General features: G+C 43.5%; 1 long non-coding RNA gene across 3 annotated transcripts; it reads right to left on the bottom strand.

Moving 5' to 3' along the window:
* Positions 1–1,671: 1,671 nt before the first annotated feature.
* LOC134165295 (uncharacterized) lies at positions 1,672–16,364 on the bottom strand. 3 transcript variants are annotated; one of them, XR_009965469.1, is made up of 3 exons: positions 16,155–16,364; positions 6,188–6,282; positions 1,672–5,663 (listed from the first exon to the last, which is right to left on the bottom strand). It is a non-coding gene; the product is annotated as an uncharacterized LOC134165295 (long non-coding RNA). The 3 variants fall into 3 exon arrangements; XR_009965467.1 differs by having other exon boundaries at positions 16,174–16,364; XR_009965468.1 differs by having other exon boundaries at positions 1,672–5,603; positions 16,174–16,364.
* Between the last annotated feature and the right edge of the window lie 2,272 nt (positions 16,365–18,636).

Below are 18,636 nucleotides of genomic sequence, written 5' to 3'. Positions count from 1 at the left end.
AATATTAAAGTTTTTTTGCCCTATCTTCATTTTGCTCTCATTTACACTGCAAGCCTAATACCAAAGTGACAGCCTGCTTAATTTTTAGCAAAAAGCCCTCAATATTGAGAATTACTGATTTCACTGGGAAATTGTTTGTTAATAACAGTCTAGACACCAGCTCTTCAAATAAAGCCCTGCAGGCAGAGTAGTCTTTACACCTGTAGTGGCAGAACATCCATTTTGGATGTTACATCCACTGATCTACTGTAGGTACAGTTTTATACAGTTCTAGATTTCATGCTTATACTTGCACAAAAAAATTTTTGAAGCAAAGAAGACTGTTACATGTTAATTCTGAGAGGAGGAAGAACATCTTTTACAGACAACCTGGTAAAGGTATGTGAAGAAATGCTGATTTTTAGAATCATAGAATAGTTAGGGTTGGAAAGGACTCTAAGATCATCCAGTTCCACCCCCTTGCCATAGGCAGGGACATCTCACACTAAACCATGGTACCCAAGGCTCTGTCCAGCCTGGTCTTGAACACCGCCAGGGATGGAGCATTCAGAGCTTCCCTGGGCAACCCATTGCAGTGCCTCACCACCATCACAGTAAAGAACTTCCTCCTTATAAAATAACTTCCTACCATTCTCAAAATGGGGACCTGCAGCTGAAGTCCCTCATGAACTATTATTGCATGATAAACTTTCAATAAAATGTGCAGATATAACAATGAAAGTATGCAAAAAATAAGCCACCATCAACTGCATTCCATCAGTTGGAATAGGCTTCTTTATTACCAGGAAAGCAAAATTCTTCCTTCCATTGACAAAAAGCATTGAATTTCATCCCAGCCGACGTTTCCACACTACAGTGGCTTCAAGGGATTCAGAAATTTGTTCAGAAGGGAACAATCTATAGGACTGGAACCGTAACTACTTTTGGAAAAGAGACTGAAAAACTACGAAACCTACTCATGACACAATATAGAATCATAGAATGGTTTGGGTTGGAAAGGACCTTAAGATCGTCCAGCTCCAACCCCCCTGCCATGGGCAGGGACACCTCACACTAAACCATGTCACCCAAGGCTCTGTCCAACCTGGCCTTGAACACTGCCAGGGATGGAGCATTCACAACTTCCCTGGACAACCCATTCCAGTGCCTCACCACCCTTACAGTAAAGAACTTCTTCCTTATATCCAATCTAAACTTCCCCTGTTTAAGTTTGAACCCATTACCCCTTGTCCTATCACTACAGTCCCTAATGAAGAGTCCCTCCCCAGCATCCCTATAGCCGCCCTTCAGATACTGGAAGGCTGCTCTGGGGTCTCCACAAGGCTTCTCTTCTCCAGGCTGAACAGCCGCAACTTTCTCAGCCTGTCTTCATACAGGAGGTGCTCCAGTCCCCTGATCATCCTCATGGCCTCCTCTGGACTTGTTCCAACAGTTCCATGTCCTTTTTATGTTGAGGACACCAGAACTGCACACAATGCTCCAAGTGAGGTCTCACGGGAGCAAAGTAGAGGGGCAGGATCACCTCCTTCAACCTGCTGGTCACGCTCCTTTTGATGCAGCCCAGGATACGGTTGGCTTTCTGGGCTGCAAGCGCACACTGAATCCACCTCATGTTCATTTTCTCATTGACCAACACCCCCAACATCAACGACCAACACCACCCTTCCTTGGGCAACCCATTCTGGTGCCTCACCACTCTTATTTTCAAGAGTTTAAGGGAATTACCTTGTTACCACTCCTTGACAAGCGATGAACATTTCCAGCATAGAGCAGAGATCTGAATATGAGAGCCTGTGTAGGCAACTGGTTCCCAGTGCTGGGGGTTTCCCTGTGGCAGGACCACTGCCAAGCACTAACTCCTGCCAGCAGACCTTACAGGTTGTGCCAGTCCCCTTCCTAAACCGAGTTCCCAATTGTTCTTCCCTGCAAATACATTCCTGAGGTGTGTCAGCTCTGGTGGTGAGGACAATGGAGTCATCACATACCTTTACTGATAGTAAAGTTCATTATTTTCTCCTTATCCTTAGGGAGTCACGAGTTCAGACGTGCTTGAACTGTTTGACCTGGCTTTGCCTAACTGATGTTGCAAGTTGAGGAAGGTCCAAATCCAGGTGGACAGTGCATGCAGGAAAGGCAAAATCCTCACCTTTCGTCTTCATTACTTTTGCTGTACCATCATGGATGAAGAGGACTTCAGCCTAAGGAGCTGTCAAGGCAGCATCTTCAAAATAATACGTTCAAGGAAGAATAGAACAAGGCTGAAAAATAAAGTGGAATTTACAGCTGCATGAACAAACACAATTTCACTTCAACTCATCCCACATAAAATGTGAAAACTAATAATGTTAGTAGAAAGAATCTGGCCTGATTTTATTTACGTTTAACATGAGTCAAGTGGAGACTTTGTGAGTGCAAGGGCAAAAGGCTGAACACCGTAAAGGCACAGAGTTGATAATCTCTATCAATTTGACACCATAACACATCCACTCAGATTCATGGATCTCAGAGCCAGGTTATGTGGAATACATCAATAAGTGAACCTCAGTATTCACCTAGATCCTGAAAGATGTCATTCCAGGTCATCTCAGAGAGAAAATGTAATTTCTTTGGAAACTAAGGTTTGTTTTGTTCTTAAATAGTTAAAACCAAATACTAGCTACCAACTATAATCACACTTCATTATGAAAGCAAAGAACCTACCACACAATTCCAAAATGGAGAGTGAATATGAATGAACCCCATATACTAATCTTCACTTCAACCACTTTGTTAACAAGGCACAGACACTCTCACATTCAGTTTTCTCAGCTCCTCACATCTGTGGTTGGCCTTCCCATCTGAGAGGCAGGAGGTTTTAGCTCTAGACCTTCCTCAGCCGCAAGGAGTTGTCACCTTTATCTTTGTCACCTTCAAATCATGTATCGCTCTCTGCATAAGTTTCAGAGGAGAGATGGAAATGTAAGTGGTTAAGCACTTTCTTCAGAAATGGGTTTCAGCCTCAGGTGGGTTCCCATGGCATATAAATGTCTGCTATATAAAAGGGAGGCACTGTCTCCTCGAGTATAAAGAGCTAAGTAAGTACCCACTTATGCCCAGAAGGATGGCTTAGTCCAGGAGGGAACTTGAATCCAGAATATCCTAGTTAAGGAATATGCCTCCCACATGACATTCTGCAAATACCTTCATTAAACACCTTGCTTTGTAAATGCTACACTTGAAGCCCAGACTGTGGATACAGCAGAATTTCTAAGGCACCTCAAAAACAGCTGAGAGGTTTGATTTTGAAGCCATATTGTTATCCCCGTGTGTAGTCCTCCATAGTCCAGAGCAGATTGGCCTAGGGTCAGGACTTCAAATGCTATAAACATGTCTGAATAATCAGATCTTTGCATATAATGCTCTGTGTCGCACGTAATACACATGAAATAATCAAGTCAGGAGAACTGCCAGGTTCTGCAAATGCTGGAATACCGACATATTTCTGACTCCTATTTACTTTGTAGTACAGGAAAACTAAAGCACAGGAAAAATGTTTTCCTGTACTGTTTATTAAAGTACAGGAAAAATGTTTCCTTTCTTTTATCTCCTGGGCATGATATGCTGAGATGTACTGTACGGGAGGCAGAGCAGTAGCAGCTCAGAGCTTTCTAACTACATGGGTATGATGTCGCTTTTGTGAGTTCAGCCTGAGGTCTGGCTCCCTGTCCATGCCATTTAGGGATACATAACACTTGCAGACACATCCAGAAAGACCTGTACTCCATACCTGCTGACAGCAAAGTAATCAGTTCGGAGACCCAGGTTAAATCTCTCCACTCTTTGCACCTCAAAACCACGTGATGAAATTCAAACAAAAGCTCTTAAAACAGGGAGGAGGGGGGGAAAGCAGTGCTTTCCTTTCCTGTCGCATGATAAATTAGCTCCTAATGTTTATCCAAGCTCAGCAAAACAGCAACCCCCTTCCTGCCAGGGAGGTGTCATGCTCCGGCCATGCCAAGCTGCCTTCCCTGTCCTCTGAGGACAAACACCTGCAGTCACCATGAGGAAGAGCTCCTCACCAGAGGGTGAAGGAGCAAAGCACTCCTCCATTCCCTTTGCAGCGGCGCGGGGTTGCATCTGCTGTTTTCTCTGCCCACAGAGTGATTTATGGTTCATTTGCACTGAAATTTCCTTTGTGAGCCTCAAAGCCACCCTACGCCAGCACAAAACCTCTGCCTAAAATAGTCTGAGATCACCTACACGGTTTTCCTTCTGAGTCGAGCTGATGGTACCTTATTTACTCCTTGTCCTTTAGACTTCATGACTTAGCAGCAGAACGCATTTTGAACACATTTCAGGCATTTTATACCAAAGTGAATAGATGAAAGAACAGGATTTTTGCCAACAGCATTGATTATTCTTTTGTCAGTAGATAGATTTGACCTAGACTATCCTGTTACCGTAACAAATGTCTCCAGAGGTTGCTAGACAGGAGATGCTTTGCCGGAGGGAAAAGGAATGAGAGGGGAAGAGACTGGAAGGTGGCCTATAGAGAAGAGGACAGAGGTAATTAATGGTTATGCCCATGTATAAAGATAAATGCACTAGTAAATGTGTCAGCCCTTCGGCAACAGAAGCCATGACATCTAGAAACCATGCCTTGACACAGTTCTTGACATCAACATTTATATAACATGGGTCCACATGGAGCGACATTGGATTAAGGGAAGTGTAAATCAAATCAGAATTGGCTGCTCTGAAATTTCAGAGGGTTTTGAATTGGATTTACTGCCTCTGATAAGAAGAAAAGTCTTCACAAAAGAAACCGGAGACATGCAGAAAACTATTTAGGAGCCCAGATGACCTTACATGATTTCTTTTGATGGGAATCATATGTATGTCAAGACCATAAATCTTTTCCAAATTTAGCTGCTATTCCTGCAGCCAAAATCACATAGGCCCACTCAAGTACAGACCCACTGAACTTGAAAAGGACTGCAGCTTCAGTTGTGCAATTGCAGTTCAGAGTTATTGCAGCTGTTGTCTTTTTTGTGTGGATTTACAGCAGCAGAAATCCCCTTGAGCTAGGCAGATTTCTAAAGCAAAGTATCATCTGTTTCAGTCTGGAGTGGAATATACCCCTAATATCTAATGTAAATGTAGTCTATAGTAAATGAATGTACTGATTTCAGCCCATCTTTAAATAGGTTTTGGAACTATAATGAAATATCTACTTAAAAGTGCTTTCAGTTTTAAGATCAGGGCAATAGGGTTGTGTGTTATTTAGCTACACATTTTCATTAAGAAAGAATACTTTTACAAAAGGTCAGATTCATGTGACACAGTTGTGAATAATATTGGAAGGAGAAACTGTCTGGAGTCAAGAACTCAGAACCAGCTGTGATAATGCAGCTCCTGACTAACTAAAACAGGTTTGGATACATTCCACCTGGCTGACCACCTACATCATGAACCTATTTACCCTTGTTTGCCTCTGTAATCAGTGGAGCAAGAGAGCCACTCCATGGGAATGATTCAGATCTTTGGTGTGGTCCATGAATCACCAGCTCAGGATGCTTGTCTCTTTTCATTGACTACAGAGGGAGCCTGGGGCAGCTGGACTCCTGCTGTGGGAGCCACAGTTAGATGTCTCACCCAGCCTGAGATGAATCTGGGCTGGGATGCTGGATACGTGCAAGAAAGAGCACAGCTTGTTTGTAGGCAACAAGTAAAATGAATGTGACTGTCCATAAAAATAAGCAGTGCTGTTACCAGCCTCATTGCTTCGGATTTAGCAGTCCAAGGTTTGCTAGTGTTATTTTTAACTGGTCTGGAATTAAGTTATTGTATTTCATAGAATCCTGGAATTGTTTGGGATGGAAAAGACCGTAAAGCTCATCCAGTTCCAGCCCCCTGCCACAGCAGGGACACTGTCCACTAGACCAGGTTGCTCCAAGCCCCATCCAGCCTGGTCTTGAACACTGCCAGGGATTGGCAGCCACATCTCTGGGCACCCTGTGCCAGCGGCTCACCACCCTCACAGTAAGATTTGCAAGACTGGGTCCTGAAGCTTCAGAGCCATGGCAGTATCTCAGGACATGCAAAATATCAATTAACAAGAAAAAGAATTATGTCATTTGTATTCCAAACCACCTTTGTACGCATGCACTGATCCCAGAGTGAGCTCTATAGACACTGAGCCTTTCACCTGTTTACTTTGCAAGAGCCCAAGAGGGAACAGGAGTTGGTTTCTGACACAGATCACTTCAAAACTGAGGCTTCGGCTTCCGAATATTTTGAGACCTGTTAAGAGAAAAACATAACATTAAAAGATTGTATTATTTTAGTAATAATGCAATGAGCTTGCTAAATAGCCTGACTAAAGGAAAAGGGATTTGAATGGGAAGTAACACCTCTGTTCCTGTAAATCAGAGATTGAAGGGAAAAAACAGTTTCTCTTTCACTTTGTCTGCTATGCAAAGGCTCCTACTGTTTCAAGTGGCTTTGGAGTAGATACTAAGCAAAGTGGACTGTACATGAGTCCACTGAGTACATTATTTCTACGTACTCAGGATCCTCTATTATTAGTCCTGCCTACTGTAGTAAAGTAGATAAAAGCATTTAAAAATATAAAGAGATCTCAAATAGCACTTAAGCCTATTTTTAATCCTCAACTGAAGAGATTTCAAGTGATAACATACTTTGCATTACATCCACATTGCCTGCATGGAATTGTATGCAGCAATCACTGGCTTCATCGTTCAGATGCATCTGAACTGAAATATTAACCTGTGCATGTGAAGATACTGTTGGTAAGGTATTAGTCCCAAATTGTAAGTGTATAAATGATTGCATGTGTATAATTGTATGTGTATAAACAAGGAAAATGGGTTTTCTCTGCAACCAGCTTCAGCTTATAGGCAAATGAAAATGTAAATAAGGCTTTCGGTGAATCACTTCTTTATGGACATGAGTCAAATCATTATTTTCACCATTTCAGAACTGCCCACAGTCTTCACAGTATTTACTATAAATATGAATTTGCTAAAGTGAATTGGCTGAGCTGGCGAATAAAAGCCAGCACCGGCCTCATAATGAAGTCATAAAGAAAACTGCAACAGATAAGTTCTGAAAATGATGGAAATCTGCAATGGCAGCAGTGTGCTCTGCCAAAAATATCCCAAGTTTCAAGGTGATCCTAGAGCTCAGATGAAATTATCTGCCTATAGATACGGTATATTGACCAGGTATCAGGAGGTGATCCTGCCCCTCTGCTCTCATGAGACCTCACTTGAAGTATTGTGTGCAGTTCTGGTGTCCTCAACATAAAAAGGACACGGAACTGCTGGAACAAGTGCAGAGGAGGCCACAAGGATGAGCAGGGGACTGGAGCACCTCCTGTATGAAGGTAGGCTGAGAAAGTTGGGGCTGTTCAGCCTGGAGAAGGCTGTGTGGAGACCTCATAGCAGCCTTCCAGTATCTGAAGGGGGACTATAGGGATGCTGGGGAGGGACTCTTCATTAGGGACTGTAGTGATAGGACAAGGGGTAATGGGTTCAAACTTAAACAGGGGAAGTTTAGATTGGATATAAGGAAGAAGTTCTTTACTGTGAGGGTGGTGAGGCACTGGAATGGGTTGCCCAGGGAGGTTGGCAATTTTCCATCCCTGGCAGTGTTCAAGTCCAGGTTGGACAGAGCCTTGGGTGCCATGGTTTAGTGTGAGGTGTCCCTGCCCATGGCAGAGGGTAGGAACTGGATGATCTTAAGGTCCTTTCCAGCCCAAACAATTCTATGATTTTGTCAAAGAAAGTGCATTTCCCAATATTATTTCCCTATTCTGATGAATAGCAATCCTGCCCAGGCAACCAAGTCATTTAAAACTGAATTCCACCTTCAGCATTTTGAGAAGAAGGAGTTTACTGGGTCAGGATGTGACACGGAAAATAAGTATAGGTATAAACCATATCACAGTAAACATTCAGCTCAGACCACCTACCAGCAGCCTTCAGCAGCAGAGTGACATTTAAAAGCAATCAGAGCCAGAAGAGACCCTTCAGGGAACACAGACAGTAGTTTAGGAAAAGCAGCTTTACTTTTGCCAGAGGGAAAAAGCTCAAGACCTTTGGGAACAGTGCTCAAGTCAACCTGAAACAAGGATTAAGGAAAATAATGGAAATATAATAAGTGCTTCTTCTCTTTGGCAGAATTATAACAGCATCTTTGCAAGTAAATTCTTTCCCTGCTTGCTTCTGTTTTGGTTTGTCCTTACCCTTCAGTGGTCCCTGTGCCAGGAAGTGTTCACTACTCTGATGTTTAACTAACGAATACGTGAAAGGTAAAGCTGCACGTGGTCACATCCTTATCTTTTGAATTAACATCATGACTGAGCAAAATTCCCTGCAAATCCGTAAACTCAAACATGCAGCAGCAGGAAGGAGAACCCACAGTGCCTCACGGAGAAAGGAGGACACCAGCAGCATCTTTCAATATGTCAATGGGAGCAGTAGCAGCCTTGGCACCACCCTGCTTGCACAGGTTATCCCTACCACATTAAGGGATTCACATTTCCCTTAAAGAAAGGCAGTTTCAGGGCTCCTGTTGAAAATTGTAATTCGAGTGCTGCTAAGAAATCCTGGTGATGAGAGGAGTGTGTTAAGGGTGCCTAAGTCCTTGTTGAAGCATCCTTCTAAGCAATGAATAAAACCACAATGAAGCCTTGCATCCCTTCTTGGCTTGCCATCAGCAGCCAAACTTACCTTCCCCCTATACAGCAATCTCCTCTGTAAAAGAAAGAGGCATGCAAAGGGTTTAAAAACTGAGGAATGCTTTCTGTAGCCCTTGGAATTAGAAGTTATGGGGATCCAGTGCAATCAGTACACATAGCCTAAATACCAGTAATTCTCCTCCCCACTATAAAGGCAAAGTACTTCAGCAAAATCTCCGTCAGCGTTATTAATCATCACATATGATAGCTTCAGGTAGCTGTTACTGAGCAGTACTTGCATTGGAACTGAAGCTGCTGCTGCCCTAAGTAATTATATTAACCCCTGTTTGATACTGGCGTAACATGGCTTTCTGTGTCCCAAAGACGCAAGTGCCCAGTCCCAGAGGAGGCTTGGATTTGCAGGTACAGTGGTACCCGCACCACAGTGGTGTGTACACCTCGTGGCAGAGCAGCATCCTGAGGAGCCACTGGTGGTGGTAGCAGGGATAACGGTGAAAACAGACTCCCACCACGCACCCCATCAACATGGACATCTATGAGCATGAACACCACGGTTTTTGCCCCCTGTAACTGGAGTCAGACTTCATGTATGCAGGTTGTGCTTCTTAACCAAACCCTGTGGGTCACCCCTCTGAATTCAGGCATCTTACAGGAGGTCTTTACATACAGTCTTTGACTCATCTTAGCAACCAACAAAAGATTAGTCCCTGTGTTGTGCCAGATAATACTCTTAGTCACTCGAGTGTTCCTTCTGCCTTTTTCTGTTTGCCTGAATGCTTTGTTCCTCTGTATGGAGGTATTGACATAGCTTTCATCAAATTACAATTAATTAATGCTAGCAGTTAGTGAGAAAAAACTCATTTACAATCTAGCTGCTGAAAGTGAGATTTGATGGCATGTAGCTTGCAAGACAAAAAAAAAACAAGAGAAAAAGATATGAATGGTAGATCTCTTCCTGCTCTTGGTTAAGAAATCAGTATTTCTAGGCAGGTGGACAAAAGCTGAAGAAGCCTTGTTGTTCTCTTAAGTTAATCCTTAAACGAAGAATAACAAAAAAAAAAACATTTAGGAAATGGCTGAAAATTACTTGTAAGATATAAAGGGGAGTAACAGAAAAACAAAAGCCAACCTGACATTTATAGAGTCATAGAATGGTATGGTTTGGGTTGGAAAGGACCTTTAGATCATCCAGTTCCAACGCCCCTGCCATGAGCAGGGACACCTCACACTAAACCATGGCACCCAAGGCTCTGTCCAACCTGGCCTTGAACACTGCCAGGGATGGAGCATTCACAACCTCCCTGGGCAACTCATTCCAGTGCCTCACCACCCTCACAATAAAGAACTTCTTCCTTATATCCAATCTAAACTTTCCCTGTTTCAGTTTTAACCCATTACCCCTTGTCCTATCACTACAGTCCCTAATGAAGAGTCCCCCCCAGCATCCTTATAGGCCCCCTTCAGATAGTTGTTCATCTGTGCCATAGCGAGAAGGGCAAATGCTTTATTTCAAAGCTAAATACCTTGTTCTCCTGCACACAGTTCACCTTAAAGACCATTTGACCAGACCATCTGTTTGCATTGTAATTCACATTCAAAAGAGTGACTCAACATAAATATTGACTCACGAACAGGTTCTAGCTTAGGCCTTAAGTTAAGCTGCCATGATACATTTAAGCTCTTGCGCAAAGAGCTAGAGGAACATTGGTCACTTTTCCCTTTCATGTTACATACAATCAGTCAGTCAGTACTCCAAATACAGGTCAGATCCTCTCACAAATCTAAATCAACTTATAACTTCCCTTTGCCCCTTAAACAATTGTAAATACCAGTGCCAAAACCCTCCAAGAATCATTAGTTCTTCTTACACTGATGTGAAATATTACAGAATCATAGAATAGTTAGGGTTGGAAAGGACCTTAAGATCATCCAGTTCCATCCCCCCTGCCATGGGCAGGGACACCTCACACTAAACCATGGCACCCAAGGCTCTGTCCAACCTGGACTTGAACACTGCCAGGGATGGAGCATTCACAACCTCCCTGGACAACCCATTCCAGTGCCTCACCACCCTTACAGTAAAGAACTTCTTCCTTATATCCAATCTAAACTTCTCCTGTTTAAGTTTGAACCAATTACCCCTTGTCCTATCACTACAGTCCCTAGTGAAGAGTCCCTCCCCAGCATCCTTGCAGGCCCCCTTCAGATACTGGAAGGCTGCTATGAGGTCTCCATGCAGCCTTCTCTTCTCCAGGCTGAACAGCCCCAACTTCCTCAGCCTGTCTTCATACAGGAGGTGCTCCAGCCCCTGATCATCCTCATGGCCTCCTCTGGACTTGTTCCAACAGTTCCATGTCCTTAAGTCTAGCCAAGATTCAGTCTCATGAATTGTTGCCATAAAAGCTATTGAGAAAGAACTTGGTACTAACTCATTCTTTGTACTTTTTACCTGTGAAGCCAAAGACTGAAATGGCAGGGACTCACCTGTGTTCTGCTGTAATCTTTTAGGGGCACCATTAAAGTATACACAGAGCAAGAAGGAAGGATTCTTCCATTCACTTGGTCAGGTATATTGTTTCTAAACTGCACTCTTAAATAATTTCTTTGTTGTCTACACCTTCTGCAAGGGCAGAAGAACAGGGAAAAGAGCAGAGGGTTAATGTCAGCAGCACAGATTTCATATTAACCCAAAATACTAGATTGAAGGAAAATGCTGAGCATTACAATAACGGATGACTGCTCTAATATACCCTAGGAATTAAGCCAATTCTTGCATTTAAATCTGCAAGATTAAAACAATGGCTTAAAATCACTTTTGCTCTGCCTGGTCTTGAAGAGGCAACAGCTGGCCCTGAATTTGTACTTCATATTTAGTGTTGGCCCAGAAATACACCACTGTTGTTTCACTGCTCCTGGGGATTGTCAGAGGGACATATTTCTTTACAGAGAGAGCATATCGTTTATAAGTGATAGACATAAATTTGAGAAGCAGCATTGAGAAATAGCCCTGTCAGGAAAGTCTTGTTTTCCACATTATACCAAATAACTTTACTTAAGGGTGTGTGTATTTATACACACACTATACACACACACACACGTCTATATACCCATACACAATTTGGGAGGCACATCATTTTTGTGTCCAGCACTTACGTTCCCTCCTGTAGTAAACTATGCAGTTTCCTTTCACCAAAATAACATGGCACAAGTTTGAGTCCAGTATACTGCTGAGGGATGTGCAACAGCAGTGTTCCTTTCATAAGGATTCAGCATTTACCTGATACATATCCGTGGATATTCAGCTACTAAGGGGAATATGCAGTATAAGGGATACAATGCAAGTAAATTCTGCGGTACCAGATTTGTGCTGTAAACAGAACCATCAGATTTTATGCTAGCCAGAATCTACAGGGACAATTAAAGTTTTAGGTACCAAATCCAACATGCTGCTGGATTGGGTTGTTTTGTCCTGCATTCTGCAGGTAAGTCAGGATGTTCAGTAGCAATGGGGCAGGTTCGTGACTCCCGCTTTTAAGTGCTTATAGAAGGACTTGGGGGGTGTTGGTTGATGAGAAAATGAACATGGGCCAGCTTCAGTGTGTGCTTGCAGCCCAGAAAGCCTTTTGGATGAGGCCTTGGGTGCCATGGTTTAGAGTGAGGTGTCCCTGCCCATGGCAGGGGGGTTGGAACTGGATGATCTTAAGGTCCTTTCCAACCCTAACGATTCTATGATTCTATGATTCTAAAGCCAACCATATCCTGGGCTGCATCAAAAGGAGCATGACCAGCAGGTCGAAGGATGTGATCCTGCCCCTCTACTCTGCTCTCATGAGACCTCACCTGGAGCATTGTGTGCAGTTCTGGTGTCCTCAACATAAAAAGGACATGGAACTGTTGGAACAAGTCCAGAGGAGGCCACGAGGATGATCAGGGACTGGAGCACCTCCTGTATGAAGACAGGCTGAGAAAGTTGGGGCTGTTCAGCCTGGAGAAGAGAAGGCTGCGTGGAGACCTCAGAGCAGCCTTCCAGTATCTGAAGGGGGCTATAGGGATGCTGGGGAGGGACTCTTCATTAGGGACTGTAGTGATAGGACAAGGGGTAATGGGTTCAAACTTAAACAGGGAAAGTTTAGATGGGATATAAGGAAGAAGTTCTTTCCTGTAAGGGTGGTGAGGCACTGGAATGGGTTGTCCAAGGAAGTTGTGAATGCTCCGTCCCTGGCAGTGTTCAAGACCAGGTTGGACGAAGCCTTGGGTGAGATGGTTTAGTGTGAGGTGTCCCTGCTCATGGCAGGGGGGTTGGAGCTGGATGATCTAAAGGTCCTTTCCAACCCTAACTATTCTATGATTCTATGAAGGGTTTTTCAGCTCATATGGTTCAGTTTGGTTGTTTTTTTTTGTCTGGCTTTAATAATGCCACCTTTGTCATTTCAAAATACAAGGCCAAAAGAAGCTGGCAGCATCCTTTGTCCAGCAGCTCCCCGTTACTTCTCTTTGTGTGGAAAAAACAGGAAGTTGCCACTGCTGCTGTAACATTTGACATGATAATGTGTGAAAAACAGGATGTTCCCTGACCTGCTTACAGGTACTGTGGCAATTCCATCCGTGCCCAATTTTCCCTAGCTGAGGTTGTTGAATATGTTAAAACCCACAGGAACAGGCTGTCTGAATAATGAGGGATGATACAAGAAATGTCCAAGTCCTCTACAAACCACCAAGAAAACAAGTGTTTGCCCTCCCTCAGGCTCGTGTGTTATAATAATTCCACCCTTAATGATGTGTGTGGGGATAAGTTTGCAGGAGGGAGATAAGGGATGAAAGCAACCTTCTAAAGGAGAAAATATGAGAAGCCTATGGGGCACTTCAGGTGTCGTTTAAGTAAAAGAAACTGTGATCTAAATTCTCCATAATCCTTCCTCTAATTCCTCTGAATTAGCCTGTGGGAATCTCTCAGACCTCACAAAACAAATAGGCCTGAACAACAGACATCAGACCTCACTGATGAGGCCTCTTCTGGCAGAAGACATGGCACAACCATAGAATCATAGGTTAGTTTAGGTTGGAAGGGACCTTCAAAGCTCACCTAGTTCCAGCCCCCTGCAGTAAGCAGGGACATCTTCAACTAGATCAGGTTGCTCAGAACCATACTTGAATCAGCCATTATTAAAATGGTCACCATTAAAAAAATCAGTTCAAACTAAATTCCAGTATCCTTAATAACAGTAGTCCACAAACCAGCAGGAATACTAACCTAGGAAATGCATAAGCATTGGCGTTACATGGTGAAAGCAAACTCAGGGCACTTTTCAAAGGTGTTGATTGACAATGAAATTGAGTACTCTATGCGGTTTCGTGCTGGTATCTAGTCCGAGAGTGTGGTCTAGGCTCTTCTGCAATGCTTCATTCACAGAAGTAAAGATGGGTGAGATCTGTCTTTGGCTGTCAAGCTGTGAAATGATCTGGTCCTTTCACACTGCTCAGTAGCTTATCCAGTGAAAATGATTCCTGGAGAGTCAGGAATTTCCAGGGCTAAGGATTTCTCACTCTGATGAGGATTCCTGTGTCCAATCCCACTTTAAGCAAGATGAGGAGAAAGGAGGATCTCCTTTTTCCAGGGAGAAAGTCATGATCACAGTATCCTATGCCACACTCCAGCTGTTTTGAGTTACCCACTGTAACTAAAGAGGCTGAAAGAGGCTGCAGGGAGCACAAGGATGGGTAACATATGCTGAGGAGCTCAAGGACTGTTTGGGATCTTGGCTAAGCACTGAAGTGGCTTGGACACCTTCCTTCCCCAGCATTATATTCATGTACCAAATGCAGGGTGGAAAATGAGGGTCCCACCCACAGAATTACTCTTACAATCAAGTTCATGGTTTGTGGGTGTCTCTTGCTCACATTAAGGTACTCACTCACATTACTGTTTGATAACGTTGGTCTAACATGAAACTAAGGGGTTTAAGTTCTAATTCATTCATTTAGTCACAGGAATAGAGGTTTGAAGTGAGTCAAGGCTGGAGTACTGGCAACCGTGAAGTGCCAGGAAATGAAAGGAAAAAACACTGCATGGAGTAAAGCGCCTCTTAAATGCAGTCATCTAAGATATATGGTAACACTTAATACCCCTTAAAAGCCACAAGCCAGCTGCAGAATGTGACATTTCGGTCTCAAGAATCACGCATTCCATAAGGAGACATGAAGTTCTTTACCATCAGAGGGCTATGTCTTAAACTAGAATACAGAAAACTGTATGAGCAGGTCCACAGTGAGTAACTTCAGTGATATATAACAGAGCTGCAAGTAGCCCTTAGCTAGAAATGTACTTCACTGGGTTTAGCTCTACTCACTTGTAATTCATCTGCATATATATTAGCTACTTCATGCACAAACATGCAGTTAGACACACAAGTCTGAATTTTGCCTTTCAAGGTGGATATAGAAATAGAAGCTAAACTGGTGGGTAGGAAGAAGTTGAAAGGGAATCTCTAGCCCTGTGCTCTCTCGTATGCCCTGCCCAATGGAGCAGCGGAACTGAAAGGAGAGAATTCAGTCAGGACATTTCATGTTACATTCCCGAGCTTGGGGTTTTGACATGGTCACCAACAGGAGACTGCAGCAAATCTCACAGTTAGGAACAGCTTCCAACCCGTATTCAGCTGGCTGGGATAGCCAGAAGGCAGCGTGCTGCAGCCGCATGCCCATGGACTGCTGAGCACGCTGGTTGCCATGGGAGTAATGGCTCTGGGGGTAATTCAGGCTATCCAGGGTTTCCCACGATAGGGAATTTACAGCTGGGAAGCTGTGCCTAAATTCTGCTCCCATTGAGTGTAACAAAGAAAAGCAAGCATGGATGTGGGTGCCAGCAGCCATGGGCCCAGACCTGCCACGTGCTGCACCCTTTTACTTCACTTCTGCTCTGCAGGTTTTTATCACCCCCAAATTTGGCAATATGCCTGGAAGTGACAGGAAGCACCGCTCAGGGAGACCACTGGTGAGGAAACAAAGGTAAGCATTTAGCTCCACTATTCACATCTTACCATTAACAAGAAGAAAAGCTTTGTGGCTTTTATGCCAAACCCTTCTCAGTGATTATATGCTCACTGTATATAAAAAACAGGTACGTTGGCTTTACTATACAGCATATATGCACTGCGTACAAAATCAGATCACTTACTAACTTGTGTACAGAAATGCAGCCTTCATGCATCCCTTTACCTTTGCCACAGGTAGTGTGCACGCTTGCAAAGTAGCTGTTTAAACCCCTTAAAATTAGCCCCCAGGAAGAAGTGCTCACTGATTAAATGCTGCAGATCATTCTCTGAAGTTAACAGGCCTGCTGGGATCAACAGGAATAATGGAATTAAGAAATGGAAAACATTACAAAATATTGGGAGCATTATTAATTGCAAGATTACTGCTTTACATAGGAGCTCTATAAAGCTGGGCTCACCTGTAACTAAAACACCTACCGCAGGAGATCCTGTTTGGATGGTTCTTGCCTCTTTAATGACAAAGGTCCGTTTTATCCCTGTGTAACTTCACGCAGCACAAGAGCCTGGACTGAAGGCTTGAACACTATGAAGAAAATACAAATGGCATTTTGGTAACTTTTGAAGCAGTTGACATGAGCTGACATTAAGCTGCTTTCCTGAGCAAAGGTACTTACCACAATGCACTGGAGATGTAATCCTCAAACCCGCAAAACCAAATCCTCAAAACCTCAAAACTTTCTTTAACACCTCTTTCAGAGGTGTTATTTCTTATACACCAATCTCTTCAATCTTAGAGAACACACACAAACCCCTTGACCTGGCTGCAATAGCCGGTTACTTTGAAACTGCAGTACTGTGACCCGCCAGAAACACAGCATTGCTCATCTTTGACAAGCTAAACCCCAAGCTGAAAGAAAGGAAGGCAACGTTAGCATCCACACCACCACCACCACCACATGCAGCGTATTTGGGAAGCAACGGGTTTTCAACGACCAACACTGATCAAGTCACGGGGATTACTGAATTTAAACCCCATCAGTGTCACCAACTGAAGGTATTTGCATGTGTATTACATCAGATTTCACAAGAACAAACCCGTGTTGTTTTCAGTCTGCTTTAAGAAATGAATGTTTAATGCTTTCCATAATGACACACTTGCAGGAATAGTTCTGTGGATGAAACTCAGGCCTATTTACTCATTAAGAGTGCCCATGAGTTTACTCCACTCACAAGCCTGAACTAATCTGCACTTTTCCTGCAGCTGGGTAAAACTGCACTTCCTTGGCTGTAAACTTGCAATTCCCAGAGCCCATTGCAACACACCCTCTTCATGTTAAGTAATCCTCAGCTACAACGGGCTTTATGAAGGCAAAGATACTCTTCAAAGGGTCTTGAACCTTTACTTGAAACTCCTTCCCAACCCCTCCTCTCACCCCCATAGTTCTATTTTTATGGTATATGCTTTAAACAGCAGTTTCTGTAATTCCTCCGGTGTACCCTTGCAATAAAAGCATTGGCAGAGAAAAGAAGTAATAAATCAAAAGAGGAAAAACAACTCCGTGCTGGCACACATTTTAAGGCCATAGGTGATCCGTGCAGGGAACAAGAACAGCACAAACCAGCTTTTGATAAAGGAACAGAGTGATGAGGAATACATTTACATTGGGAAATACTCAACCAAAACGCCTGAATTAAGAGCATGCCGAGTGCCAGAGGTTGGGGATGCAGCGTGTGGTACTGAGCTTTTTGCTTTAGACAATTAAATGAAGCAATGAGATTTCAGAAAGCAGCCAATTATTGTAGGCCTGAAACAAAGACTTGAAGGAAACAGAGCTGCCTGTGTGTCGGGAATGGAGAAAACAGGGCATTGCATCTAAAATATTCATGACACCCAATTTGTGCAAGGCTTCAACTCGGTAATGACAATCTTAATATGGTATCTATAATTGGTATCTGAAAAAATCATAGGAAATGGGAAGCAAGTACTGAAGGGGAGTATGAAGCAACATGGAAAAGCAATCCTCCTAAAGGGAATTCTCCCGAGATGCCACTTTTTACTCTCAACATGATTTGATGGCTGTTTTCTCTCCAGGCTGTAAGGAAACAAGACTCTCAAGAGACTAAAAGGAAAAGGGTTTAGTAATTCCTCCCAGGCAGATCCTCCTGCAGAGTATCATAGAGGATTTGATAAAATGGGTAATTAAGTTACTCATCTCACGGACTCAAAGCTTTTAAGTACACGCTATCGCTTCAGTGCCTGCATATCCTTCACGAGACACCAAAGCCTCTATCAATTTAACTTCTTAACACATCCTCTAAAAGCCTGGACAGGTTTAGAATAAGCTATAAACTGGTTTTAATTAATTATACACCAAATACAACAGCCTTGCCACAGAACGCCTAGCAGAGGAAAAAGAAGGAAAGAATCACAAGGCACTTACTCACAGAACTCCTATCTCCCATACACACACTCCGCTGTGACTCAGTTTGAAGCTCCTGAGGGCTGGCAGAGATTTGTTTTCTTTCTCAGTTCCGAGACTGACTGCACTCAAATGCTGCTCCTGCCAGGAAAACTACAGCCTTTCTAGCACTTTTGAGTAGTGAGGCCCAAAGAAGCCCTAAAGGCTCCATCCCTGGCAGTGCTCAAGGCCAGAGCCTTAGGTGACATGGTCTAGCGTGAGGTGTCCCTGCCCATTGCAGGGGGTTGGAACTGGATGAGCTTAAGGTCCCTTCCAACCCAAACCTTCTCTGATTCTATGACTTCTGAGACATCCAATGACAACGCTGTTTGCCTTTTCTTTCCCCCCCCACCTATGTTCCAAGAACATTGGTCACATAACCCATTTAGCATCACTCCTTGCTTTAAAAGTGTCCTTCACCTTCTCCCAATTAGGGATCTCATAACAGACAGCAACCCCATAATATAATGAACCAGTCCAA

Source organism: Pezoporus occidentalis, unplaced genomic scaffold, assembly GCF_034315485.1.
Source record: "Pezoporus occidentalis ecotype Australia unplaced genomic scaffold, CSIRO_AGI_Poc_V1 ctg236, whole genome shotgun sequence".
NCBI classification, from domain to species: domain Eukaryota; kingdom Metazoa; phylum Chordata; class Aves; order Psittaciformes; family Psittacidae; genus Pezoporus; species Pezoporus occidentalis.
The sequence above is the reverse complement of the archived record's forward strand: the minus strand, read 5'-3'. Positions and strand labels throughout refer to the sequence as shown.